This window comes from Chinchilla lanigera, unplaced genomic scaffold (assembly GCF_000276665.1).
Source record: "Chinchilla lanigera isolate Chin_1 unplaced genomic scaffold, ChiLan1.0 scaffold00028, whole genome shotgun sequence".
Taxonomy (NCBI): domain Eukaryota; kingdom Metazoa; phylum Chordata; class Mammalia; order Rodentia; family Chinchillidae; genus Chinchilla; species Chinchilla lanigera.
The window spans coordinates 23,712,363-23,740,058 of NW_004955429.1; the positions used below are offsets into that span (position 1 = coordinate 23,712,363).

Sequence of the window (27,696 nt, forward strand, 5' to 3'; positions counted from 1 at the left end):
AGCACGCACTCTGCCTCTGAGCTTCTCCGCAGTCCCTTTCTCCTTTTGATTGAGAATCATATTAGACACTGATGTGCTACTGCTGTGAAAGAAAATTTAATAATGGCACAGCTAGAAAATATATAACTTTAAAAAGCAGAATGTTCATACCGGTTTTTCCACTTTCATGTATCATGTTACCATCCTTTTCTTTTGTTATAGTAGTTTTATTGTCTAGCTGAGGAAAGCCGTTCTCCATAAGAAGGAAAATCTCACTCACCAGCACTACTGGTAGAATATATTAGCTACTGGAAAATGACACATTTTTCTTATCATTCTATCCAATTAAACTCGTTCATGTTCTGAACATATAAGCAGGAGAACTCAGCTCTCCTGGGGCTGAAGGTCATCAAAACCAGCAACGCTGTCGGTATTGCAATATTCATGCTTAAGTTATTTCGATATATTATTGCATGAGGGCCCTAGGACACAAGCAGTGAACTTTTTAATTTGCTCAAAGATTTTTGAGAGACTTCTCAAATCTCATTTAAAAACTTAATGTAACAGTTTTAGGTTACTTAATCATCCTAAAGGCTGAATGATCTGAGTCATTCACTTATTCCTTTCATTACATTAAAAATGGAACACTTCCATTTTTAGAACAAGCAGTCAACTTCTATTGGAAATTCTTGGGTAGTCTCCAGCTAAGCAGTCCAAGCAACTTATCAGGGGGCTCGCAGTCGCATTCTGAACTTGTTAGCTCTTCATTTCTGTGAGCTGACGAGAGGTACTAGCTTTACAATAAACACATTTACTGCTTTTTCAGGACAGACCTAGCCCAAATGTGTATAGCAAGTAGGAGTTTGGAAGTGAAAGCTTTGTTTCTTTCCTTTAAGCCATCTCCAAAGTTATCCCAGCCTTTCAGAACTGACCGTGAGGAGGATGGCTGCAGTCCCCAGTGTTCCGTGAGATCAAAGTCAGCCCCAGAGGTGACTTATGATACGAATTTCGTCTAGGATGCCTTGGCAGTGACCCTCGTTGTGTCTTTGTTGTACAGTGTAGGAAGGAAGAGGCAGAGATGTATAGATGGCTGTCTAGAAGTGAGAGGACCACAGAGTTGACTGCCCTTCCTGGTGAGCTTGCACCCCCATCCCGGCCTTGTGATGTCTTCTTTGACCACACTAAAACAAACTGATGACCCCATGGCTGGAGTACTTGCCATTCCCATGCAGGGGTCAGGATGCATACGGGAGCTCAGTGGCTCCTCACATTCCACTCTATTCCATGTCAGCCTGGCAGCTGTCCTCTCCAGAACTGTCTCTTTCCTGGATTGAGTGCTGCAACTACAGGGGTATGTTTCTGTGTGCTTGAAGTCTTCAGGTAGCAACTGAGGGTACCATTATTTCTGACATCAAAGAAATCATGTTTGGTGATCATAAACCGGTTTCAGCATGTAATCATTTGGTTTCTCCAGATTATGACATTCTCTTTCATTTGTTCATTCACTAATTCATTTATTTAGCAAAGCTGGGCATGGAGGTGCATGCCTATAACCCTAGCACTCAGGAGGCAGAGGCAGGAGGATCCTGTGAGTTTGAGGCCAGCCTGTGCTACATAAGCGAGTTCAAGGCCAGCCTACGCTATATAGTGAGACTCTGTCTCAAAAAGCAAAACAAAACCCAAAACATTCATTCAGCATGTGTTTGTCAAATATTTATGTGTATTTAGCAGTAGATAAGAAACTGAGGGGTCTGCAGGAGCAGAATGTATTCTTTTCTATAGTGTAATAGGTCCACAATTTAGAAAACATGACACTTTCTGCCTTTGCTTCCTTTGTTTTTAGCTTTTTAATTTTTTTGGTGCTGAGGGCTGAACTCAGGGCTTCCCACTTGCTAGACAGAAAGTGTTCTACCACTGAGCTAAATCCCAGCCCTGACACTTTCTGAAATTAAAGTTAATTGGAACAAAACATGAAGTGTCTAACATTAGCCATCCAAGAAAGTTACTCAGTCTTGGTGATGGGAATGAGTACCCCATGACACATCAACTTGTCACTATAGTCTATGACTGGAGAAACATATGACATTGTTGTGCTACCATAATTCTGTATCAGAAGCATTAATGTCTAGGGGGAAAAGTTGGAAAAGAAAGAATTTGGCAGTGTGTCTCCCGTACTGTCCAGGGGAAGGGAAATGATAAGCCATTATTTGTTATCTAGATGGAAATATCCCTGGAGAGAAGGCTAATAACATTTGTATAGTACTTTAGTTTACAAAGTGCTTTTATGCACATTATCTACTTCAACATTCAAAACTGTACACTTTTTTTTTGTTTTTGTTTTTGTTTTTTGTTTTTTTTCCAGTACTGGGAATTGAACTCACGACCTTGTGCTTGCCAGGCAGGCGCTGTGCCGCTGAGCTAAATCCCCAGCCCCCCACAATTGTACACATTAACTTGGTATCATTATTCCTGTTTTACTGATAAAGAAATGGAGTTACCTTGGAGTGACCTTGGAAGGTCATTTACCAGTGAGGGACAGAACTAGGAGTGCTCTGACTATAAAATGCGTACACTTTCCACTCCCCCATAGCAGACTAATGCATACTAGCAGAAACTCCATCGCACAAAGAGATTCTCAGCAACACTCAGTTTCCGTCATTTAACTCTACACTCACCACATCACCTTTTGATCAATAATTTGGGAGAAGCAAAATAATAGTTGCATTCCTGGCTGGCTTCATGGTTTTGGAACCTCTATACTCACATAGGGTCTGGGGCAGTGATGGTGAACCTTTTAGAGCTTTCAATGATACAAACAGCCTGGGGGTTGGGGATTTAGCTCAGCGGCACAGTGCCTGCCTGGCAAGAACAAGGTCGTGAGTTCGGTTCCCAGTACTGGGAAAAAAAAAAAAAGAACATACAAACAGCCTGCTGTGACATGCATGCCATAGGTTTGACATCACAGGTCTAAGCCTAGGAAGAGCTTAGACTTTTGGCCTAATGCTTTGTTGTCACTATCCTGAAATTTTTAATAATTTTTTATTTTTTGGTACCCATGAGTGAACTCAGGACCTTGTGCTTGGCAGGCAGGCACTTGGCAGGTAGGCGCTTGTGCCACTGAGCTATATCCCCAGCTACAGATGACGCTGTCAGTACAGCATGGGTCCTTGGGTACTAACCCAGGGTCTTGGGCATTTGAAGGGCATGTGGGACTTGGAAATGAGGACAGGAGAGGCAGTAGAGTACAGTCTGGCATGGGGAGAAACTGACAGACAAAGAGATGAGGCATATAAGGCATGCCGTCAGGAGTAATACTATCTTGCCAATATGCTCCCTTTGGTTGATTACGGAACGTTGGCAGTGAAAGCGTTAACACAGCAGGTCTGTATGCTTACTCCTTACAGTCTCCAAGGAAACCATGAAGATCCTTGGCCAGTGAATGGAAATGCTTCTCTAAAATCTTGTTAGTGGTTGATAATTTTTCTACTGTCTTGGTTACTTTTCTCTCTTTGCTGAGACAAAATATCCAACACCCAAAATTAAGGAAGGAAAGGTTTATTTAGCTCACAGTTTGTGGAGGTTTCAGTCTATAATCAGCTGGCTCCAAGGTAGAGTGGCATGGCACAGGCGCAACACTTCAAGGCGGCACAAGACAGCAAAAGCAGCAAGTGCAAGAAGTGGGAGGGGAAGCAAGCCTCTTTCCCTCCCTTACACTGTATGCAAACTACCTGCCCCAGGGCGGGTGTAGCACTCACACCCATAATCCCAGCATTGGACCACGAATCAATCATAAACTCTAGAAGCCCACCCCATGACTGCATGAGGCTTTGGGGAGACATCCAGACACAAACCGTAACAGCTACATGTGCTTAGAGCAATGGGCCATACTGTACTGCTTTGTCAGGTTGCTTTGCAAAAATGTCAGGAATGACGATATCCACCTAGGTTGATGGTTGGGGTCTTGAGTCTCGGTTGTCTTGGCTGGTTGTATAGCAAGATGCACCTAAGATGTACCCCACTCTATAAAGGCTTACTGTTCTGTGACTCAAAGAGGCTTCCTTGGACAGAAACATTCTCTAATTCCGCAGGTAGATCTGCTGGAGGCCACGCACTCCCAGGTAGTTTTGCATGGAAAAGGCCATTAGAATCCTGAGCCAGACCTCTTAGGTGTCCTCTCCAGACCCCTCTGAATCTATTTCCTGCTACTTCTGCTCATTTAGCACTCTTTGCTGTAGTAGATCTTAACCACAAGGCAAAGTCTCACACTAACTTCAGAAATGGTCCATATGCTATTTTCTGATGTTTTGGTTGTAAGAACCCATGTGTTTTAATGGACTATCCATCATTTTTATTTAATAATACTAAAGACCGATAATAAAAAGTTACGATAAACTCTAGTTCTAATGTATTCTTTTTCTTTAAATTCTTTTCTGAAATTTAAAAACTATTGTTTTAAAGATTTTGGAGTGGCTAAATGAATTTGAATGATTTTAAAGGACTTTAAAAAACACAAAACCCTATATGGTGCAAATGCCATTTGGAGAGATCTTTCATTTTGGAGACATGTGCACTGGCTAAAATAGACTTGGAACAACTCACAGTGTACGTGCCTTCGGGTCCTCTTGGATTGATTACTGCCATCCTTTCTTCTCCAGCATTCCAGAAGTACTGACTCATAGATTACAAGTGTTTTAAAATTCTACCACATATGTCCCTGCCAACTCTAGCTCAATTTTTATCTTTGCAAAAACTTGACCTTTAATGAGGTCTTAGGTTCATTTTATAATCCCCTTAGGTAAAAAATAGCTAGTTAGATTCCCTTTATGTAGTGTTTGTATACTTAGCACTTATACTGTTGGTTAGACGTATACAATTAAAAATGTAAGTGCATATTTAGAAAATATCCAAAAAACTTTTTTTGTAAGACTTCAAAACTAATTTCTTTCACTCTACCACTCTGGACCATCAAGAATGCTCTTGGTTTATACACTCATGTGGTTATTTTATCATTTAAAACCTTTAATTTTAATCTACTTGTGGAGCACTGAAATATAATTTTGAATATCTTCTGCTTTGCAGAATATGTGCATTATAATCAGTGGACCGTAAAGGCAAACTTCTATAAGCTAAAAATAATCTTTATATCCTCATCATGACAACCGAGTTTTCGATAGAAGATTCATTACCTCACTTGCTCTGTAAACCACCCAGGAAGTCAGGCATTATGGGAGGTGAGGGCCACAGCCACTGCTGTGTGGTCATCCACTGTGTAGCTGGAGTTCATCTCGTCACTCCAAAGCTCAAAACCTTCTAAGGCCTGAGGAGAAGGGAAAAGGGGGAAGAAAGACATTTTCAAAGCCGCTCCATTGTCCACCAAATGAAGCTGCAAACTCTCTGCTGTGACGTCTTCACACTGCCCGTGGCCTGGCCTCGTCCTACCCACTTGTCTCCGTTTGGCCCACTCTTCAGTGCGGTTTTCGCCTCCGTGTTGGGCGCAATGAATGTGCGGCGAGAGCACAGGAAGTCCCCGCTCGTTGACAAAGTGTTAAAGGTAGAAACAAAACGCTCCCGATAGACTGTTACTAACACGAAGCCATGCTACTGCTAGAAAAAATTTAAAAATGCAATTGAGAGAAGACAAACTTTAACTAAATATTTGAGATTAAGGAATTATTGTTCATTTTTAAAGTGATGGTGTTATGTCTGTGTTAAAAAGTCTTCGTTTCTAAGATATATAGAAAAATATTTATTTATTTTGTCTTTTTGAGAAGGGTCTCACTATGCAGTTCAGGCTGGGCTTGAGCTCACTTTGTAGTCCAGGCTGACCTCAAACTCACAATGATCCTCCTGCGTCAGTCTCCCGAGTGCTGGGATTACAGGCGGGCACCACCGCGCCCGGCTCTAGAAAAATAGATGTAATGTGATGGCTGGAATTTGCTTCAGAGTAATTGTGGATAAGATCATTATGTCACTGGCAATTCTTGAATTTTCATTTCAAAAGTTTTAAAATCTTAGTAAAAGTGAAAAGTTAAAAATAAATGAGAACTTGTGACTGAGAAGACTTTGTGACTGTTTCCAAGCCAGGGGAGACCGCATAGCTTCGTGGCTTCGAGAAGCCTTCAGAACGCGCCTGATCCTAGGTGACTCTTCTTGCTCCATCCCATTTCTCTCTGTAGGCCTTACTCCTAATTCTACTCAGCTGCTTCTGTGACTGCGCTGTCATCCATGTCTGAAGTTCTCTGAACAACAGTAATTAGTGCCAGTTAACAATGTCTTCAATGAAAATTATACATATATTCACAGGCAGAACTACACAGGATAGCTATCTTTTGCTTTTCAACTCTGGGGCACAAATGTAACCTTGTCTCTTTGCCATAGTTGATTGCTTGAATTCCTACCTACATGCTCAGCTTCCAGGCAGACTACTAACATCCTCTTAAGAACCTTCCCACTGTAAGGGTTCAAATCCTGCAAATCCTTAACTACCAAGCCTCCTTACACACACACACACACACACACACACACACATGCACTCACACACTCACACACACACCTGCTTTATGCCAGGAAGAAGGGAAATTAGAGACTCCAGTCACTCTTCCCATTCTGTCCCCCGCCTCATGGCTTCTCACATCCTCACAGTGTCGTTGCTGAAGGCTGGCCTTCCGTTTAGCAGAAAATGGTTTTCTGCCTTTGTTGGGATGAACTCATCAGTCTAGATTTCTGCCCAAGCTTCAGATGTACCCTACATCAAATGCTAACTCGTCTCTCTCTCTCCCTGTCTCTCTGTCTCTGTCTCTCTCTCTCTCTCCCTGTCTCTCTCTCTCTCTCTCTGTCTCTGTCTCTGTCTCTCTATCTCTCTGTCTCTGTCTCTGTCTCTCTCTCTCTCTCTCTGTCTCTGTCTCTCTCTGTCTCTGTCTCTCTCTCTCTATCTCTCTGTCTCTGTCTCTCTCTCTCTCTGTCTCTGTCTCTCTCTCTCTCTCTCTCTCTCCCTGTCTCTCTCTCTCTCTCTGTCTCTGTCTCTCTCTCTCTTCCCTTCTCCCCATCTCCTTTCGCTTTGTCAGCGCTGGTGTCCGACCCAGGGCCTTGTGCAGGCGGAGTAAGTGCTCTACCACTAAGCCACATCTGAGCGCCTTATTGTACTCAACCTTGCCGCCCAAACCACCCTCACTGTGCTGAGGAGAGAGGACCTGGATTTTCTTCAAATAGCAACACACACTGGGTCACATATATTTTCCCCCCAATTGCCATATGCCAAGCTTCACCAAAATGCTGTCTACCACTATCAGTAAAAAACAGTTTGACAGAGAAGGTCGGCTTTGTGTGATCTAAGACAAGATCCACTTAAACTCTATATTCAAGACCCAGAAGTCCTACCTAAACTTACTGTACAGAGTAAGAGTTACTGGAGTGACAGTCACAGGACAAAGATCTATGCCAGGGTAAATTTTCTCTCTCTATTCAGTTATCTGACTTTCAAGAAAACAAGATTCACTTTTTTTATAGGTAAGAAGGATGTGCTACATTACCCTTCTTGGGAGCAGATTTACAGGGAATTTCAAGTTTGCTCATCTGTGTTTCTTTGTCTTTTTTTCTTGTGTATTAGGGATTGAACCCAAGGGGTCATGCACTACCAAGTGGTCTACCACTAGGCTGTGTCCTGAACCTTTTGTGTTTTCTTGAATGAGCATATATTTAGTATGTAGTAAATATGAGCATAAATTTAATATGTAATAAAAGTACTATAAAATAAATGTAAACAAATAAGTGAATATAAAAGCCACAAGTCATGATGGAGTTGCAGCAGGCCCAGTGACGTGCCACGGTGGGTGATCCATGGCAGAATTTGGCACCTACCAGAAAAAGCTTATAAAAAACACCAGGAAGAAAACAAAGGCAAATTTCAAGTGTGTTCCCAAGCCTCTCCTAAGTCTTTCTCCTTTTTTTGGTAATCCTAGAGAGAAAATGTTACCTTGTAAGACTTCTGAGGGATAATGGAATTTTGTGGAGACACTCAAATCAGTTAAATTCAACAAATATTTAATTTCTTTTTGACGTGTCAACCATGATGGTAGGTACAATGGAAGGTGTGAAATAAAAGAGGAAGACACAGTCCTTGCCTTTGAAGAGCAGTCTGCTGGGTGACTTGGGACTCGCTATATGGTTTGAACTTGAAGCCCACAAAATGTGGACTTCAGAAGAAATGTGTTGAGGGCTTGGCCCTCAGCCTGAGGCATGTTGGAAAGTGTGGCACCTAGCAGAAGGAAGTGAGGTCACCAAGACTGTGCCTTTGATGGGGACACTGGGACCTTGGCCTCCTCCCTCAGCTCTTTTGCTTCCTGACTGCTGTGAGGGGAACAGGCCTCCCTGGCCACACACTTTCACTGGAGCTACTGTCTGCTACAGGCCCAGTGGGTCAATGACCCTGTACTGAAACCATGAGAATAAACAAGCCATTCCTCCTTTTAAATTGATTCTCTCAGGCATTCTGTCTCAGGGAAGGAACCTGACTAACACAGGACAGTACGTACACAAAGGACTATGATCTGCCTGGCAAGCGCAAGGTCGTGAGTTCGGTTCCTGGTACCGGAGAAAAAAACAACAACAAAAAAAAAAAAACAAAGGACTATGATATGAGATAAACTGGTGGACTCACAACAGGGTGTGTGTTTGGAGTGCCGGAGTGTGAGGGGCATTAGAAGTATTTTATTGGATCTTCAGGAAATTCAGAGGTGGTATCATCAGCCCATGTCAGACCAATGGCTCCACTGTCATTTATAGAACAGATTGAGAAGTATTCTAAAGAAAACCCACGTTTGTGTGATGTTTGATCTCTTTTAGACTATTATTTCAGGAGGCTGGGAGTGCAGCTCAGCAGTAGAATGTATGCTTAGTATTCACAGCTTGATCCCTACCACCACCATCAAAACAAACAAACAAACAAACCTATAGTTCCCCTCTGAAATATTTAAGGTAACTATAAAACAGATATAAAACTGTAAAATGATGACTGTAGTGGAAAATATTTTTTCTTAACTGTGTCTAGAATGATCTGTTGTTGTCGTTAAAGTGATATGGCATATGAAGAAATTTGAATCTGGGTAAATAGTGGTGCGCACCTGTAATCAGCACTCTGGAAGCCTGAGGCAGGAAGATTGCTAATTCCAGTCCAGCCTGGGCAACTTAGTGAGTGAAGGCCCTGGGTTCAATCCTCAGTGTTGAAGAAAACAAAGAAAAAAGAACTTTGAAATCTTTACTCTCAAGCTATGCTTTGTAAGCAAATGTCAGTCTCCACAGACTACCTTATATCTATAAATAAGTTATAACTATATATTTTTATAGCTATAAATAAGTTATAACTGTACAACTATGCAAAATTGGCCATCGATGGTGAAGAGCATATAAAGTCCAATGGATAGTAGTGTGAAGATTCATATTCTGAAGAGAAACCTGATTTCTTCTTACTCAAAACAAAAATAAAACAAAGAATGAAAAGCTGACAAATTTCCTCAGTGGCTTTACACATGGAAACGCAAGTTAAGTTTCCAGGCTTCACTTTTTTAAAATAAGGTCTCATTGTGTTTGCTTTTATCTTTTAATGTATTGCTTTCTACTTAAACCTAGTCTTTTGATCTGAGAGGGGAGGCCTGGACCTCATTACCAGGTAGATTTCTTTACTAAATAGCCAAGGATTGTTATTCAACCAGATAACAATTTAAAAAATGACTCCATTCAATTAAACATAAATGCTGACTCTCCTTGCAATGTGGAGCTGTTCACCTTGTGGCTTCTGAGTGTCTACCAAGCACCACAATAGTGAAAATGCCGCTTTAGGGACAAAAAACAATTTCACTGGAGATGTTAGGTGGAGACAGATGGCTCTGGGAAAGGTGGCCAGAAGCAGAGGTAGCTTCGGCTCCTCTGCAGTGTCCCAGCGAGCGCTGGGAATCGACAGTACTTAGGCTGCTGGATCAGTGTGAGAAGGCAGATCTTTTCCGCACGGTGACTCTGGGCGGGAGCCTGGTTCCCCAGCTCAGCGCAGCACAGGGCCACAGCTGTGGAAGGTAACACACTCTGCAGGTGCTCGCCGGGGAAGCGGCCCTGTCCATGCCCCAACCAGGGGAAAGGGTACCTGTCTTTGTTAATCTTTACAGCGGATGGGCATACCCATCCTATGAGTTATCATTGGATCCGTATTACCTAAGCGACTATATTTGTAATACTGATTGATTGATTATAGTTCTGTCCCGCCTGAAGCCTACCTCACCTCATGACTTTGCTCAATAAGCACCCTCGAGAAGCAGGGTGGGGGGGCAGCCCACTTCCCGGGGCCCCTCCTGTCCCTCTCAGACAGATGGTTTCTTTCTCTCAATAAATTCTTCCTACTCTTAAGAAGAATAAATAAATAAAGCAGATGGGGCAATCCCTGACCCCGCTGGTGGCTGCTGCCAGAGTCCGCCCCATAAAGGGGAAGAGGACATAGCTCTGTTGTTTGGAAAGACGTAAAAGCCACAGGTGGTAAGAGCGGACTGGACTGTGCCGCAGAAGCCGGATTGTCCTATGTGAGTTTGTTGTTTCTCACTATAAACCTTCAGATATCACAAAAGAACAGATTTCAAAGGGAAAACTTTTGAAACAAAAGAAACGCTTTTTTTCCCCCTACATCCTACTCTTCGAACTTTAACAAAGAGGGAAGTGGTTCCTGCTCGTTAGGATGAAACGGTATCTGGACGTCAACAAGCTGGAGCGCCACAGAATTTTGCAGGGCCGCGCTTAGATGTTGACAGGAACGAAAGCTCTGAAAAGAAAGCAAAATGCTACTGTGTCTTTTCAACGTTCCTTTGAGCCAGTATTTTAACTTTTTCTCTCAAGAGAGCTGGGTCTACACATAGTAGCTATCTCCTTGTTTGTTTGTTTATTTTGTTTTTCGAGACAAAGTCTCACTTTGGAGTTCAGGGTGCCTTTGACCCAGGTTGGCCTCAAATTCAGCAGTCTTCCTGTGACAGCCTCCCAAGTGCTGGGGTTATAGGCAGGTGTCACCCCACCGGGCCTCTTTGTTGATTTAACATAATGGCGTGGCCATATGCTCTCTGTGGCCATCTTTAGACCTGTCATTGTTGAGATAACTTGTTTGAGGTGTCCTGGCAACCCAATGGTATGAGGGGCCAAAGCCAACTGTTCCTCTGCCCAGTGGAGAGGACTTTAGAAGATTAGTAATTCACTCAGCAGAGCAGACAGAGTGCTGGGGATACATGAAGATGGGATTGATTTGGAATGGAAGAATCGAGCAAGCCTCACAGATTTGAGATTTATGCTGAAAGGGGAATAGGATTTCAGCAGGCAGAGGAAACAGAGTCTCCTCCTGGGCATGGGTGAAGCCTTCCCTTGTAGTTCCCAGGGAGTCCAGGCAGAGAGGGTGGCCGCCCAGGAGAAGCAGGAATGTGGGGGTCAGTGTGTAACACACTTCTTCGATATCCCAAGGCTTTGGGGGAATAGAGCAGTTCCTCCTCGGCTGGGGTGGGTCCGCTGTGCTGGAAGCAGGAGGGCTGAGTAAGGGAGGGAAGGAAGCAGGTGTACAACCCTCAGAGCAGCAGAAGGATCTGAAACCCTGGATCCATTCCTTCCTGAGACCCAGCCTCACGTCTTGCATCGGGCTCTATAAGACATGCTAGTACCCTTGACTAATGTCTTGTTTTTGCGTTATCTGGTTTTAAATTGGGGATCTGTCACTCCAGCCAAAAAAGTCCTGATTAATCCAATTCCATTATTTCCTCTCATTAGTCAATGACTAAATCTAAGATGTAGTGCATTTTTCTTTCTCTTTGGTCACACTGCAAAGAGATGTGCTAGAGAGCTGCAATTAACACTCCTGCCCTGGGCGGCAGAGTGCATTGGGACAAACACCCCCAGGAAGGGAGCGGCGGGGCAGCAGGCTGTGCCCAGAACAGCTCGTAGCCTTGGGCACAAGGAGGCGGGGACCCTTCTGCGGCTGGGCTCAGGGGGGTGTTGTTATTTGGGACCTAACCTGCGACTCCTGACGAAAAGTATTCAGTGGAGTTAGAAGTATTCTGTCTTCTCAACTACGAGCGTCCCCAACCACGCTTGCGCTTCCCGACCCCAGGGTTCTCAACAGAAGCTCTGTGTCAAGGACCCTGGAGACAAGTTCTGTACAGCAGCTTCATCGAAAGCAGCAATCTAGGTGTTTGCAAAATAAGGACAATAATTGTCCACGAGAATTTTTAACATTTCAAGTCCGGGTAGCCGTGTAGACAATCACACTGCTAGCTCTCGTTTCTCAAGCTTGAGCAATTTAAGGACCAATGTGTTTTCATATCTTTATAGTCCTGCTGTTGTATATTTCAAAATCTATCATGTCAATGGGAGGCAACTAATTTATAGCAGTGAATTTAAAAATATATCTGAATGACAATTATCTTTTTTATTCTCTTCATTTCATTATTTATTAAGTTTACATCCTGTTTCTTATTCAGTTCTCATATTTCTCAGGAAATACTTGGCTATTTATCTGCTTCTTTTTCCTCCTTCACCTCTTACCCCAACAACATGCTTTTGAGTCTGTTAGAATGGAACCCAAAATGCGAAGACACAGCTTTAGGAGGTGCTGTGTAGAGCCAGCGTAAGACAGACCGCCCTTTTTCCTAAGGCTTCTTTCACTATTCATTATGGCAGGAAACCCAGTTTTGTTTTTGAACAAAAATCGAATCAGTCGTGTTCAACACATGCTCTTTTTGACACACACACCTTGCAGCATGGCATGGGGGTATGCACTGGATAATCGCTCATTGTATCTCGTTCCTCTGATATTTGAAAAAAACAATGATGACATGGAAATAATTTCAACTATTATGAAATAACAAGTGAGTAGTAAAGCCTTAATGGTTATTAAATTCAATTAGATTTTCTTCACTGTGGTGCACATTTCTCACAACTAGTATAATAGCTCTTTACTTAGTACCTATGTGTAAATTATTATCTTATGGTTTCAAATACTCACATGCTAAAAATGCAAAGTGCTTAAAAATGCAGCTATTCATAAAATCAGGACAGTGGCTGAAACTGACAACTGAAACTGACTGTTTACATACCTAGAGCATCGAGAGCAGGAGACAGCATGGCACTTTTCTCAGCAAGAGATAGTGAAACACAGGGCTGCTATCCTGCTCAGGTACCAGGCATCTGTTCAGAGTCCAGCTCTGCATTCTGGATCAGGCTCATGCGTCTGTTACCGATACGAGCTAAGGTTTCTCGCCATTTATCCGGGATGCTTGACATGTCCATCACATTGAGAGCCCTGGTGTGAACTGAACACTATTTGCAACACCTGAGGACAGCTAAAAAGTTTTATAATTTCCAGTCTCAGAAAACTTGCTATTTATCAAATTCTTCAAGTTCTTCTCATCTCTGCTCAATAGAGTACAGCAAAGCCCCTTGCCTTTTTTTTTTCCTTCCCTGGTATTGGAGACTGGATCCCAATCCAATTTCTACCCTCTTTTATTTTTGAGACAAGATCTTGCAGTCACTAAGTTTCCCAGCCTGGCCTCAAAGTTTCAACCCTTTTGCCTCAGCCTCCCAGACTGCGGGGCTTGGCCTACCTCCCCATGCCCAGCTTTCGGCTTCCCTTTTTAAAAGAATGCCTATTTTTATGAAGCGTCAGCCTATCAAGGACATGCACTGAAGGCCTGCAAGGAAAACCATTTAGAAATGAAATGAGCCGTGTTTGTCATAATGTTACTTTAATATTTTCTTTTTATTTTTTCTTTACTGATACACAGACTATGAGCTGTGGCTCTAACTCTAACCCAGAGGTGAGAGAAGGAACTTGGTCAGATCATTCTGCCAGGAAGTTTATCCACAAGGAGATTATTTTACTGGCATTTACAGGACCAGAGCACATATGCTGAGCGTATTTTCTGGGTGTGTAGATGGTTTTGTTAGAGTTGTATACACTTTTTCGGTTTCATTCTCATGGTTTCCTAAGACAAGTGTGGTCTTGAACATAGTTTGATGACTCTAACAAGGATCAGAATTATGACTCTGAGCTCCTGAGTAGGCATGCAGAGCTATGCCATGCAATCAGGTAGGCACTCGGCACATGCAAATTTAAACATCACCCTCCAGCTCGAGCCAAAGCCTCCATAAGCAAAGTGCTTACTGTGAGTGAGTACTGTGTCCTCACCACAAGGTCTGCAGGCTGTGCTGGCCACATCCTTGGGACTCAGTGTCTGTGAGGCCACCACCAGGGAGTGTGTGAAAAACACAGAGCCCTGGCTGTCCCAGACTTGCCAAGTCAGTCTGCTCTTTGCTAAGATCCTCAGGTGTACCCAGGGTCCCCAGGTGATTTGTGTGCCATTCACATTTAAGAAGCTCTGATCTGGTGGGCTAGGGGTGCAGCTCAATGGTAGAGCACAAGTCCCTGGATTCAATCTCTTTACCTTCTTCTTGATTCCCTCCTACACTGTAATAGTAGTTAAACATTTCTTAAGTCCTTACTCTGAGCCACACATCGTTCTAGGGGTTTCATAGGTTTTGACTCACCAACCCTCACAACCGTGTGGGGTCTTCTATCATTAACCCTATTTTGCACTTGAGGATTCTGAGACACAAAGAATGCAGACAAGCTGAAGTCAAAAGGACTGAGCCAAAGTCCAACTCGCTGGTGCCAGGCCAGGCAAAAGGGCCTCTGCAGTCTGCTGGCCGTTCCTGGAAGACAACAACTTCAGAGGTTTCTCTCCGGTCTTGTTGCAGAGTCCAAGAGATCAAGGAGACTGATAGGGAAACGGAAGGGCTTCTTGGGTTGAGGTGCACACCTGCTCGGTTCGACCTTATGAGGTCCAAAATGGCTGAGCAAGCCCTGAAGGAAAGGCTCCAGTTTTTATACATTTTGCTGAGGGGGCTGGGGAAGGGGCAGGTGCGGGTACAGAAGAAAGACTCTCATTTCTTCCAAGGTTGCAGAGCAAGACTCTCAAAGCAATTAAAGGCAATAAACAACTTAGCCTTGACAGAGACAGAGCCTTATGAGTCCTGAGGGAACAATATGACAGAAACTCTGTTCCAGGACATAGCTGCCAATCTTATCTGTACCAGAAGAAGAAGTGATAGCTACAGGGGAGGAGGGATAAGGATTCGAGGGCTATTGCTTAAGGCCGGGAGAGCTTGCTTTTCTTAAGGCTGGCTTCAGTCTGAGCTCCAAACCAAATTCACCTTCCAAATCCATACAGATGCAGGCCGCAGTTCTACTTATCTCCCTAAGAAACTTCCTTATTTGGATTTGCTGGCCTTCTCGGAGATGTCCTGGCCGAGCTCCTCATTTTCTCCCTGTCTTATCTCCTTGGGCTCATTTTATTGCTCAACTCTTTTCCCAGATTCCTAGGAAAAATCCAAGAAGAAAGAGCTGCCAGTTTTAACTCCTGCCAGAATCCTAATGCAACCTGTCTCACAGGACAGCGCAGGCCCCGCCCGAAGAGCAAGAAAGAATCAGCTGCTTCCTGCCCCACCTAAAAGGCTTGGGGTGAGTCATCACTTTCCTGCCCCAGCCGAGGCTGGGCTCCTCCAGTCCCTCCCCAAATGCCTCAGCTCCCAAATTCCCAGGCCAGCCTGTAAAGGCTCGAGCGCTAACCATTTCAGAGTCTGCTCTGAATCTCATAAATTAAACATGACCGCACTTAAAGCCCTGAAGTGCCCACTAGCCGTCTTGAAATGAACTCCGTTGGCCTTTGGCAGATGCCAAAGTTCTAAGTACATTAAGCCCAGTGGGGGGGCCTTGCGCTGGCCCGGCACTCAGATGACTAAACAGTATGAGGGCAGCCAGCTGTGCTCGGCACCAGTCAGCCTCACCGGCTTATTAAACAGGTAGTGTGGTGTATTTGTGACGTATTGCTTAGAACCGAGATGAAGCACCACCAGGACAACTTTTACTTCTTGCTTTCTGGAAGGGCTGAGATTGTCTCTATACCCAGATGGATGTCCACCTATATGTGCAGTAGGTGCTCAGTAGATATTTACTAAGAGAAGAGGTACAAATGAATAGGGATTCACCAGTTAATGCTATTACTACTCAGTAGGTAGAAGATGCTTCATGAGACCTTGTAGCTCTTTAGGCTTTTTCAGCTATCCCAAGATATTACATAAAAACTCAGATTTACCTTAGTCTGCTTAATAACTGGGAAGGTTGGAAGTGAGTGAGGTTCTGATTTGGCTACCACCCAATCTGGAGCGATAAAATTCAGTCTTCTTGTTTGCACTTTGAAGCTTTGTCATTTGGCAGGGAAAGTTTTGTGGCAACAGAATCTTTCAGGAGGGCAGATGCAAAGCCCACGGGCAGGGGGCTCCGGGTCTACAAGGATTGCTGGTTTTTTCATGAGGACCCTTGAAAGGAAGAAGGATGTGGAAGTTAGGCAGACTCAGCAAACAAGTAAGAAGCCAGCTGGGGCTGGGCTCATGCCAGGACTGGCCTCTCGGGTGCTTGTCTCTGTCAGGACCCAGCTCCAGAGCACCAGGCCAGAGCACTTAGCTCAGATGTTTGCCAATACCTTCACCCTCCTGGAGGCGGAGGGGAAGGTCGCGGAGAAGGGACGCTTACATCATGCTCCCTTTGCTCAGCTGGCAGCGCCATCCTTCACTGCACCCTTTACTGTCACCCGGTATTCTGCAGACACCCACGCTGGGTTTTTCCCTTCCAGCCTGTGAGATGGAAAAGCAGACTTCCTGATGTTCAGATAGGACTCTGATCCTTAAATGGCCTCATTAAAATACCAGGATTTTAAAATTTTTTTAACTTAATTTTTTATTACTACATATTTGTTGTATAAATGATCACATTCGTCATAGGGAATGTACAGCTGCACTTAACATACCTTAATTCTTTTTTTCCTACTCCCCTCCTTTCCCTTCAACTCTTCTTCCCCTCCCCATTCACAGAAGCTTTGTTTCCATTTTTTCATTTCATTCTTTCTTTCCTTTTCCGTCCTTCCTTCCCCTCCCTTCCCTGTTCCCCTTTCCAGTGAACGTGTTCTTCCTGTTTCCCGATATCTCTCCTCCAGTATGCTCCGTGTTTACCCTGTGGGTCTCTCACACAGGAGAAAGAATGCAATACTTAAACACATGTATTCAATTTATCTCACATAAGATTGTGGTCTTGAGGTGCATCCATTTTCCCACAAGTGATCCAAGTTTATCCTTCTTCATGGCAGAGTAGTACTCCACTGAATGTAAAAATCACATTTTCTTTATCCATTCCGCTGATGTGCATCTGAGCTGTTTCCCTGATTTAACTATTACAAACTATGCTGCTATAAACATGGGTGTACATGCATCACTGATAAAGCACCAGCATTTTTTTTAACAGTTTAATGTATTTTAATAGCAAACTTAACAGGATCAGCACAGAAAGACAGACAACATTAAAAACATGTACTAGCATGTAAGACAACTTAGTCAGAAAAGTACAGTGACTGGATGCAATCCACTGTATGATAAAAATGCTACAAACACCATTTAGTTGCTGTCAATAAGAAATTTACTTGTTTTTTAAAAAATCCAGATGCTGGCATTGTCCAGAAAAATCTAACAGATTTTTTTTTTTTTCCCCCCCTCCGGTACCGGGAACCGAACTCACGACCTTGCACTTGCCAGGCAGGCGCATTGCCGCAGAGCTAAATCCCCAGCCCAGATTTTTATTTATAACTGTTATAAAGTTGAAGTGCTGAAACTTGTTCACTGAAACATTTTGACGTGCATTAATGCTTCACATCCCTGCACGCATATTAAAAATTCACACACAAATGAAAATGGAAAAACTGCCAATACCTGATTTCTGTGCCCTGTTTCCCACCTGCAATCCTGTACTTGGGTACATTTGACCCCATGAAAAAAAATCTAACACTCAGATCTACCAATAACTGGCAGAGAAAAAATTTTCGAGAATGAAATGTTTCCCACTTAGTGGGCTCTTAAGCACGCTCTCCACATACACGCCATGCAGCTGGATATATTTTGGCATAATTGTTACATGTTTGGCATGGATGGCACACAGGTTGGTGTCTTCAAACAGACCAACCAGCTAGGCCTCACTTGTCTTCTGCAAAGCACTGAGAGCTGCGCTCTGGAAGCGCAGATCTGTTTTGAACTCCTGAGCAATTTCTCGAACCAGACGCTGGAAAGGGAACTTGAGGATCAGAAGTTCAGTGACTTCTGATAACGTCTGATTTCACGGAGAGCCACAGTCCCAGGCCTGTAACGATGAGGTTTCTTATCGTTCACCCCTCCAGCAGAGGGCGCACTCTTATGAGCGGCTTTTGCAGCCAGTTGTTTCCTGGGCACTGCACCACCGGTGGATTTACGGGCAGTCTGCTTGGTACGAGCCACGGTACACGGGCCTCCTTACCCTCTTCTCCTTTGGCTGGAGCTCTGCGAGCGAGGGGCGGCCCTGGCGTTAGAGAGCGACTGCGGACGGTGGCGGCTGCAAACGCAATACAGCACCAGCATGTTTAAGAGCGTTGTGTTTAGAAAGCTTTATGCAGACTTTCCAAAAACTCTTGGAGAGGCTTTTGGTCCGTGGGTATGAGCATGGGTGCCATTAGCACATAGCTCAGGGAACTGCTTCTAAATGAGGCTGTGACAGGAGCAACAGGGAACTTTTCCTCTCAGAGAGAAGCCAGCTCTTTGCACAACAGCCTAAGAACTTTAAACAGTCTTTATTAAAGTCGTGAGAGTTTAAAGTGTGGTGATTACCGGAGTGGTGATCGTTAGACACGGCCCTTCACTTTGTCAAAGCCCTGAGGCGGTGCGGCATCTAACCCCAGGTGACTGTCCTTCCCCCTGTGTGCCTGTCAGCAGTTACCTTTAGCTGGGATGAAAGAGACACAACGCTGAATTTAAATCAGAAGTTTTGAGTTCAAACTCTGATCTGTCACTTATTGGGGGGGCAGGTGTTCCTAAAATATTTACTCAAAAATTTTTATTTTCTGAACCTTGGTTTACTTATCTGTAAAAAAACAAAAAAAATCATTAAATGTATCTCGTTTCCTTGTGAGGATTATGTGTGCTCTCAAGACGGAAGTTAGGCTTTCAATTAGTACCAGACAGAGAATGAATCACCCCACACCACTGGGAACAGGTCACATGCCTCGACTGGCATGCAGCTTCCTTTCAGTGATGGGACAGGTCTGGCTTGTCTTTCTCCCTTCATGGCTGCTGAATAAATAAATGCATGAATGAATGAGCCCTGCACCTCACAATACTGTGAGGACGCGGTTTGTGGGGAGCTCTGCAGGCTGCAGAGAGCAGATCTGCGGGGTGTGGGAGCAGTCAGTGGGACAAAATGGAAGTAACCGGAGGCTTTTCTCATGAACTGCACTGAGAAAGCACGGGCCCCTTGCAATGGCACTGAGTGAAGTCAACTGTGTCAGCACAGACCAGCACACGGCGGGGACTGGCCACTGCCTGGGACTCTGAGCAAAATGCTCTGACAGCTTTATGGCCTGGGAGCACCTGGGCCAAGGAGGACAGGGAGTCAGGGGGAGGACTAAGAGCAGAAAAGTACTAGAGACTAAGTCAGGGTGGAAAAGGGGTCTTCCAGGGCTCCCCTGGTCACTTGAGAAAGGCCTTGCTGATCTAGGAAGAAGACCTCCAGTGGAGGTCCCTGGGCTGGGCATGCAGACGTGTGTAAGAGCCTTGGCCGGCAGGGCCTGAGCCCTTGACTGTGCTGGCTGGGCACCAGGTCTGGGGTAGGGAGGACAGGAAGCCTTCATCAGGGCCTGTGGCAGGACCTGGAGCGGGGGGAGATCGCATAGGTGTTTGGCCAGGAGCCAGACTCCTCACCTAGCACAGTGCATTTAACAGATAAAGCAGCCAAGAGACTAAGTGACTTGTCAGCTGTTCACTTGGATTGGTGGGTATGGAGCTGGGACCAAAACAAAGTTCTTTCGGTTCTACTTTGATTATCTCACACTGCATGAGAGTGGATGTGAAGAGTTATAGCTGCTGATATGATGAGAGTCGCTATTCTGCTTTGGCAAGTGGTCCAACCCTGACCATTCAGGGTGAAGCTCAGCTTCCAAAGCCTGTGCGTCCTGTAGACAGGATTTCCAGCCCATCACCTGTGCCTCCGCTGTTAGACCTGTGCCTATACAACGTTATGTACAGAGTGGATGCTGCACATGTAATTTAACGTATTAATCAACTGACCTTAAAATGAAGAGTATCCGGGACTAGCTGGGTGGGTGCAGTGTAATCTCAGGAGCGCTTAGCATAAGAGGAAAGCAGAGGCTGCCAGAGGGAGCAGCCAAGGGAAGTGTGGTGGGGTCAAACCTAGAGAAAGATCTACTGCACTGTTGTTGGCTCTGAGGATGGACAGGACACAGGCCCATGAAGTTATGGCCTCCAGAAGCTAGAAATGACCGGTAGCCAATAACCAGCAAAGACACAGGGACATCAGTCCAACAACTACACGAGAGAAAACTAAATTATGCCAAAATTTGAATGACAATGGAAGTACATTGTCCCCCAGGGCCAAGGCTGGGTGACCCTAAGTAAAGTACTGAAGTAAACTCAGCTGGACATATAACCTACAGAAGCTGGAGTTAGTAAACAGGTATTGTTTTATCCCATTGAATTCACGGTCGTTTGTTGTGGAAGCAAACACACAGATCAAAAGCACAGGGGGAAGATCATCCCGTCTGCCTTCCTCACCACCCTGTCATTCCTGCTCTCAGAACTGGCAGCCACTCCCTTAGTCTGCTGGTCCTTTGGGAACCTGTGAAAAATACTGTTGGGAAGTTCAGTCCAGAAAATCTGGAGTGCAGCTCAAAGGTGACGGTAAGTGTCTAGGGTCAGCAGACACTGGGCTCACTTTTCTGACGTCAGGCGACACCTGGCACCATTGTCCCCTTCGACCTGTGACATACCCAGTAGGAAACTTTCAGGTCAAGGAGCTGGGGTTGCCAGGTAAAATACAGAATGCCCACTTAAATCTGAATTTCAGTTTAAAGAGATGAATAATATCCTAGTAATTTTATTAAGTCCTAAACATTGCAAGGGACATGCTTCTACTAAATGTATGGGAACCCTAGAAGGGGCAGACATTAAAAATTAGAGTTTTCTAGGGCAAATAAAATTGCCTAGGGAAGTAGTTAAGTGGTGACCTCAAATTGATCTGGAATTCTCTTTCCAGGACCAGTGCCCTTTTGTTCCGGCCACAACCAAATCTGATATCAGGAAATGATCTTATGTCAGAGACTTACACTTCAGTGGGAATTTCTATCAGCAGAGTGTCTGCATCTTTAAACCTATGCAGAAGGTAAGAGCTTGCCTCCTGGTAATGTCAGTCTGGGTACTGCTGAGCAGGTGGCTGATGCCTTCAGTCTGGATTCCTTCCCAAGGCAAGGGGCTGCAGTGCGGCTCTTGAATGTCTTCCAAAGACCTGTGTGTGGAAGGTCTGGCACCAGCCTATGGGGCTGTCAGGAGGTGGTGGAACCTTTAGGAGATGAGGGCTGGCGGAAGTTAGGTCACTGGCGCACCACCTTTGGAGGGAGTATTGGGATCCCAGTTCATTCTTCTCTCTCTCTCTCTTTTTTTTTTTTGCTTCCAAGAGGTGCCAGCAAGAGGTGAGCAGCTTCCTGTGCTCACTCCTGCCATGATGGACTATGTTGCCACAGGCCCAGGGTAACAGGGCCAGTGGCCATGGACTGAAACCTCTGAAGCCATGAGCTACAATGAACTGGCTTTGTTTTGTTGGTTTTTTTAAATGAGATGTCACTATGTAGTTTAGGCTGGTCTTGAACTCCCTATGTAGTCCAGGCTGGCCTTAAACTTGAAGCGATCTTCCTGCCTCAGCCTCCTGTGTGCTGGGATCAGAGGCGTGCACCACCATTCCTGGATGTCCTCCTTTTAAGTTGATTTTAACAGCAATGAAAAGCTATCTCATAGTCAGAGGGTCGGGGAAGATCTGGGTTTTCGAGTCAGGCAAATCTGTCTTCTGATCCTGATGTCGCAGCTCTCTGCTTTGTGTCTTGGAATACGTTAATATTTCTCAGAACCTTTATTCTCACTTAAGGTACACTTATCTTCAGGATTATTATGAGGGTTGAAATGAGTGTATACATGTAACGTATCTGGAGTGTAAACATATAGTAGATGCTCAGTAGATATTATTCACCTTTTTCTTCCTGAGCTCAGACAAAGTAGCCATATGCTTATTCTATGCTGTGGCAAAGATGACCAGGTGTAAGGCCATCTATAGGCTCCCTCCTAAAATGCCAGCCTGTGAGGTTAAAGGGCAAAGACTGGATTCAGAATTATACAAAAAGGACGCTGTGCCCTCATAATAGATCCCCAAGATCACTTATGCGTGCACCGTGACAATGGGAGGAACCCAAAGAGCATCGCGTACCAAGGTGGCTCCCGGTGCTTCCCACGTGCTAACCCACGACGACCCGCACGGCCCGTGAGGAGACGCTGCTGTTGCCATTTCCAACCCCTGAGGGACGAGGAAACGAGTCCTTGATGGTCAGATAACTCCCTCATTCACCAAGCCAGTTTATAGCAGAACAGATTTTTTTATCTAAATAATTAGGTCCAGAGTCCTTGCCATTAACCATCTCACTATACTTTCTGTGTATCAGGGTGTCTAATTTATGCTCCTTACTTCATTTAACTCTCACTCTAAGATCTATTAAGTAAGAATTCCTATATTCCTTCCCATCTTACAGTTTGACCATCAGGTAGCAAGTGGGGAAACCCATCTCCAAAAACAAGGAGCAGGATGGTACTCCAAATCTTCAAATCTTAATACACTGCATTTGCTGACACTAAATTGTGCACATTTCTTGTGAACCTCACAAGACTGACATGATATAGACTCTTGCACTTCAGGACATCATTTATTCTAGATGTTCCTTGGGGTCTCAGAGAAGCTCCATCCGACCCCTCAGGAGGAGTTGTCTTTCTGGCCTCTTTTGGCAGATTTCTTTTCAACACAAGGGTGATCACCCCGAAACAGGATCCCAGTAGACAGGTTTTGTTCATCTCTGATGCAGCACTCTCTTGTGTTTTTTTTTTTTTTTTTTTGGTGACAAGTGAATCAGGTTTCCATTAAAAACACTGATGCCGAAAGGGAAGAAAAGAAAATGAAAGCTCTGGCATGACTTGGGAGGACAGTCCTTGTCTTAACCCTGGAGCCCGGAGCGGAAAGTTGGTGGCTCCACCTGAAAGACGAGAGTGCGTCAGGCAGCTGCTTGGGGAGCAGACAAAACCACAGAGCAGACAGCAGTGCGCACTGCGCACGGGTGAGGGACAGGAGGCAAGCACTAGTTCTGAATCCAGGGCTCAGCCTCCCGGGGCGGGATTGCGTTGCGAATCATGATGTCACTCGGGCCATTCCCACGCCTGTGGCCCACTTTTGAAATGACTTAGCAATGGGTGCAGAAGCCAAATTCAAAATAAATTACTCTGTGACTCAGACTGTTCATCTCTGCTTTGACAACCAATGCAAACCACTGGGACTTCAGCTTGTATCTGGCAGAAAGATGGTATAACATATCACAGAGTTCTCTTAATCGTACCCTGCGACCCCAAGAAAGTGCCAGTTGTGTACAGGCGAGGAAGGGGACTCACTCGCCCTGGGGACAAATGCTGGCATTGTCTTGCACTAAAGGCCTCAGGGAAGAAGTTAAGGACGCAGCCTCTGGAGTCAGACACCTTGTGACTCTTCAGCCCCTCCTGCCCAGAAACAGCAACCTCTTCACAGCACTCCAATGAGAGGAAAAGCGACAGAGGGTGCCCTGTAGGTATGCAGCAGTTGTATGCAATTTCTACTTTTGCAAAGAGTTGCAAAAGAAAAGAAAACAAAAATGAGGAGAAAGTCCTTGATTTTGTTGGCTGTGACTTCTTATAAGTGAGATGCCTTGTAGCACCCTGCATACCCAGGAGATTGGGGAGGTAGTGCAGGCCTCCCGCTGCAGCACCATCCTGGAAAGAACACACCCCAGCTCCTCACAGAGGCTGTGGTCCCAGAGGACCACTGTGAGTTCGAAGCCAGCCTGGGCTTAAAAGTGAGTTTTAGGTCAGCCTGAACTACATAGTGAAACTCTTGTCTCAAAACCAACCAAACAAAACCTCTAATACAATGGCTACATCTTTTGTAACTATAGTACAATATCAAAACAAGGAAATTAATACTGAGACTGTCTGTGTGTGTCTGTGGTACTATATCATTTCACCACCTGTCGATTCATGTCGCCATCACTGGAATAAAAGTATGGAACTATCCCCCTTCACTACAAAAATAAGTCTTGCATTATCCTTTTATAAGATACAGCTAGTCACAATCTACTACTGTTAACATTTTGCGAGTTTTAGTGAAGTGTACAAATTTCCTACTGTAACTTCCCTTTAACTTCTCCCATTATTAGAAAATTGTCCTATTTCCTCTATATACACTGGAACATATCAGACATTACTACCAATTTTGCTTCAACTATTAAAGACAACTTAGAAAATTTCAGAAAAAGAGGGAAATCTATTGTATTTACCCATATTTTATTATTTTTTTCTTCTTTCTTTAATATAACCTTCTTTCTTAAGGTTTCTTATTTATCGCTTCCTTTCTGCTAAATGAAATTTCTTTGCCATTCTTTTTCAACAGTTCTGCTAGTAAAAATTTTTCTTTTTATTAAGCCAGCTCTTGGTTACTATAGCAAAATAGCTAAGATAATCAACTTAAAAAGAGGAAAAGTTTATTCCAACTCACCATTAGGTAGGGTTCAATCCACAAACTGACGGCTCTGTTACTTTGAGTATATGGTGGCACTGTATGTGATGATGGATGGATGTCACAGAGAAGGCTGTCACCTCATGGCTGGAACTCAAAAGATAGGAGGAAGAGGAAAAGCTGGGGTCCCACAATCCCTTTCAGAATGTGCCCTCACTGGACCCCCACCTTTTAAAGGATCCATCCCATTCCAGTAGTGCCAGACTGGCACACAGCCCTTGACACACAGGCTTTGGGGGACATTTGATCCAAGCTATAGTACCTTTCATGTGGGTATCTCTTGATTTTCTCTTCATTCTTTAAGGATGTGTTCATTGGATATAGAATTCCAGCTTCACAACCCTTTTGATTAACACTTAAGAAATGCTGAGGCCCCCAAGGTTTCTGATGAGAAATCTGGCATTCACAATTGTTTATCCATTAGAGGTAAAGTGTTATTTCTCTGTTGTTGCTGTAGAACTTTTTCCTTTGTCTTTAACTTTTAGGACTTTGACCTTTGTACAGACTTATTTGGGTTTATCCCGTTTTGGATTCTCTGAGATTTTTGCTGTAGGTCATATTCTTTGCCATGCTGGGGGAGACTCCATGACTCTTTGTTCAAATCTTTTTGAAGAAAAGCCTCCCTTTTTCTTTCCCGGGACTCTGACGTCAGAGATCTTTGGTATTTTCCATAGGTCTCTGAGGTCTTACTCACTTTCCTTGTTCGGCTTGTTTTCTATCTGTTGTTTCAATTGCTTACCACCTATTTTTCTTTTGGTTCACTGATTCTTTCCTCTGCCTCTCTATTCAGCTGTTAAACCATCCACTGAGTTTTTCATTTTGGTTGTGATATTTTGAGTTGTAAAATTTCCATTTGGTTCTCCTGCATAGCTTTTACTTATTTGCTCAGATTTTCTGTTTTTTCATCTGGTTCAAGCATGTTCAAAGTCACCCCATCTATTCATCACTACCTCTCTAGCTTCCAGCACAGTGTAGGATTTGTGGAAATAAATACAGATATGCATGCAAGCACAAACTGTTTTATACAGTTTTTCTTCCTATATAACTAATATTAATATTGTAGTATATACAATATACTTACAGCCCTTCTAGTTTACTTATCTTTTTGTTTATGTGTTTATGTGTTTGTGTGTGTATATGTTGCTAGGGATTGAATCCAGGGCCTTGGGTGTGCAAGCACACACTCTGCCACTGAGCCATCTCCCCAACTAACTTTTCTCTTCTTGAGACAGAGTCTCACTTTGTTGCCCAGGCTGGCTTCGAGCCCTAGGATTCACATGTCCTCCAGCTTCAACCTCCCAGGTGAATGTGATGACATGCATTTGCCACCATATCTGACTTCCTAGTTTTTAAAAAAAGGAAATATACCTTTTATAGGTCAGTGGCAGAGCAACTGCCTGGGATGCCCAAGGCTTTAGGGTTAATCCCCAGTACAACAACAAAATTAAGATTTTTTTTTATCATTTTGAAGATGGCTTTTTGTCTTTCTATATATGAAGAATAATTTTATATACCACAACTATTTTTTTCTACAACACCACCCCTTGTTCAGAGAGAGAGAGAGAGAACATGGTGGGCATGTAGCTCAGTGCGAAGGCTTTGGGTTCAATCCTAACTGAAAGAAAGAATGCAAAGTTTTGGAATATCTAATGCACAGTGCAGATGATGGAACCTGACTAGACACATATGAGGATGGCTGGAATGTTCTAAAGACGTATCCCAGGTTGGCGATCGTGAACTTACAGTGTTACCAATCTATCGTGGTGTCTCTCTCAACCTGAAACCACCCTCTGCCTGGCTTGGTTCTTTCCATCATCAGACCTGCAAACAACATCACATTTTCAAAGGGACCTACAATAATACTATCTAAACAAACACCACTTCTGGGCCTTTGGTCGTTGTATTTCATAATTGAAGTACATGTCATTATCTGAAAGTATCTTGTTTATTTACTGGCTTATTCAGTCATTCTGTTTTATTTGTCCCCCGTTGGAATGTAGGTACCATGAGCAGATACTCGTTTATCTTATTCATCACTGGATTCTCCATACATAGGACAACGCCTGACACAGTACAGACTGCTTATAAACAAATATTATTGACTGTGTTAATAGTTAAGAACATGATATGATTTATGATGGATTCAAGTTTTCATAGGAAATAAAAGATAAGCAAAGATCACTGAGGAGTAAACCCTGAGCAGAAGGTAGGTGTTAGTGAGAAGAGAGACAGCGGACCTGCCTCCAAGGAGGTGACCAAGGGCTGAATGGTGACAGGTGCTGACCTCAGAGTCCTGGGAACCAGCTGTTAGGGCCCTAGTGGTGTAGGAGGCCTGGACACACTGGGGAACAACTCTCTGATATTTAGATGAGCAGTTACTGAGAAGGGGATATTCAAATGCCTGGACAGATGTGGGCAGGGTAGGTCCCTATAATGTTCCTCAAAATATCACCCAGGGACCTTCTGTTCCTGCACATGCACTGGGCAGAAAGGTGGGCCCTGTGTGAAAAGGCACTGAAGAAAAAGCTGCCCTAGAACCCCTTTGATATCATCCAGAAAACTACACAAGAGCCAGTGATCATTGCAGCGAAAAACTTGCTAAGATTCAGCCATGCTGTGCGAATCTTCCAGTGTGCACCAGCCAGTAGTAGGAGGAAGGATAGAAACATACTGGTAGTTGTTCCCCTTTTAGACGCTGGACTTGTGCTCAGAGAGTTAGAGAAGTGGGCTCAGCGGCACAGCGCCTGCCTGGCAAGCATAAGGTCGTGAGTTCAATTCCTGGTACCAGAAAAAAAAAACAAAAAAGAAATAGGTGTAGTTAGGCCAAGTGTGGTGGCCATGTCTGTAATCCCAGCACTCCATAGGCTGAGGCAGGAGGATCGCTGCAAGTTTGAGGCCAGCCTGGGCTACAAAGTGAGTTCAAGGCCAGG

At 44.2% G+C, this 27,696-nt stretch overlaps 1 long non-coding RNA gene across 1 annotated transcript in view; it reads left to right on the forward strand.

Annotated features, from left to right (window-relative positions):
• The first annotated feature begins 15,391 nt into the window (after positions 1 to 15,391).
• LOC106148812 overlaps positions 15,392 to 27,696 on the forward strand; it is a 25,960-nt gene continuing 13,655 nt past the window's right edge. The window contains exons 1-2 of the long non-coding RNA XR_001234504.1: positions 15,392 to 15,508; positions 21,170 to 21,295. This is a non-coding gene — a long non-coding RNA (uncharacterized LOC106148812). The remainder of the gene's footprint in view (positions 15,509 to 21,169; positions 21,296 to 27,696) is intronic.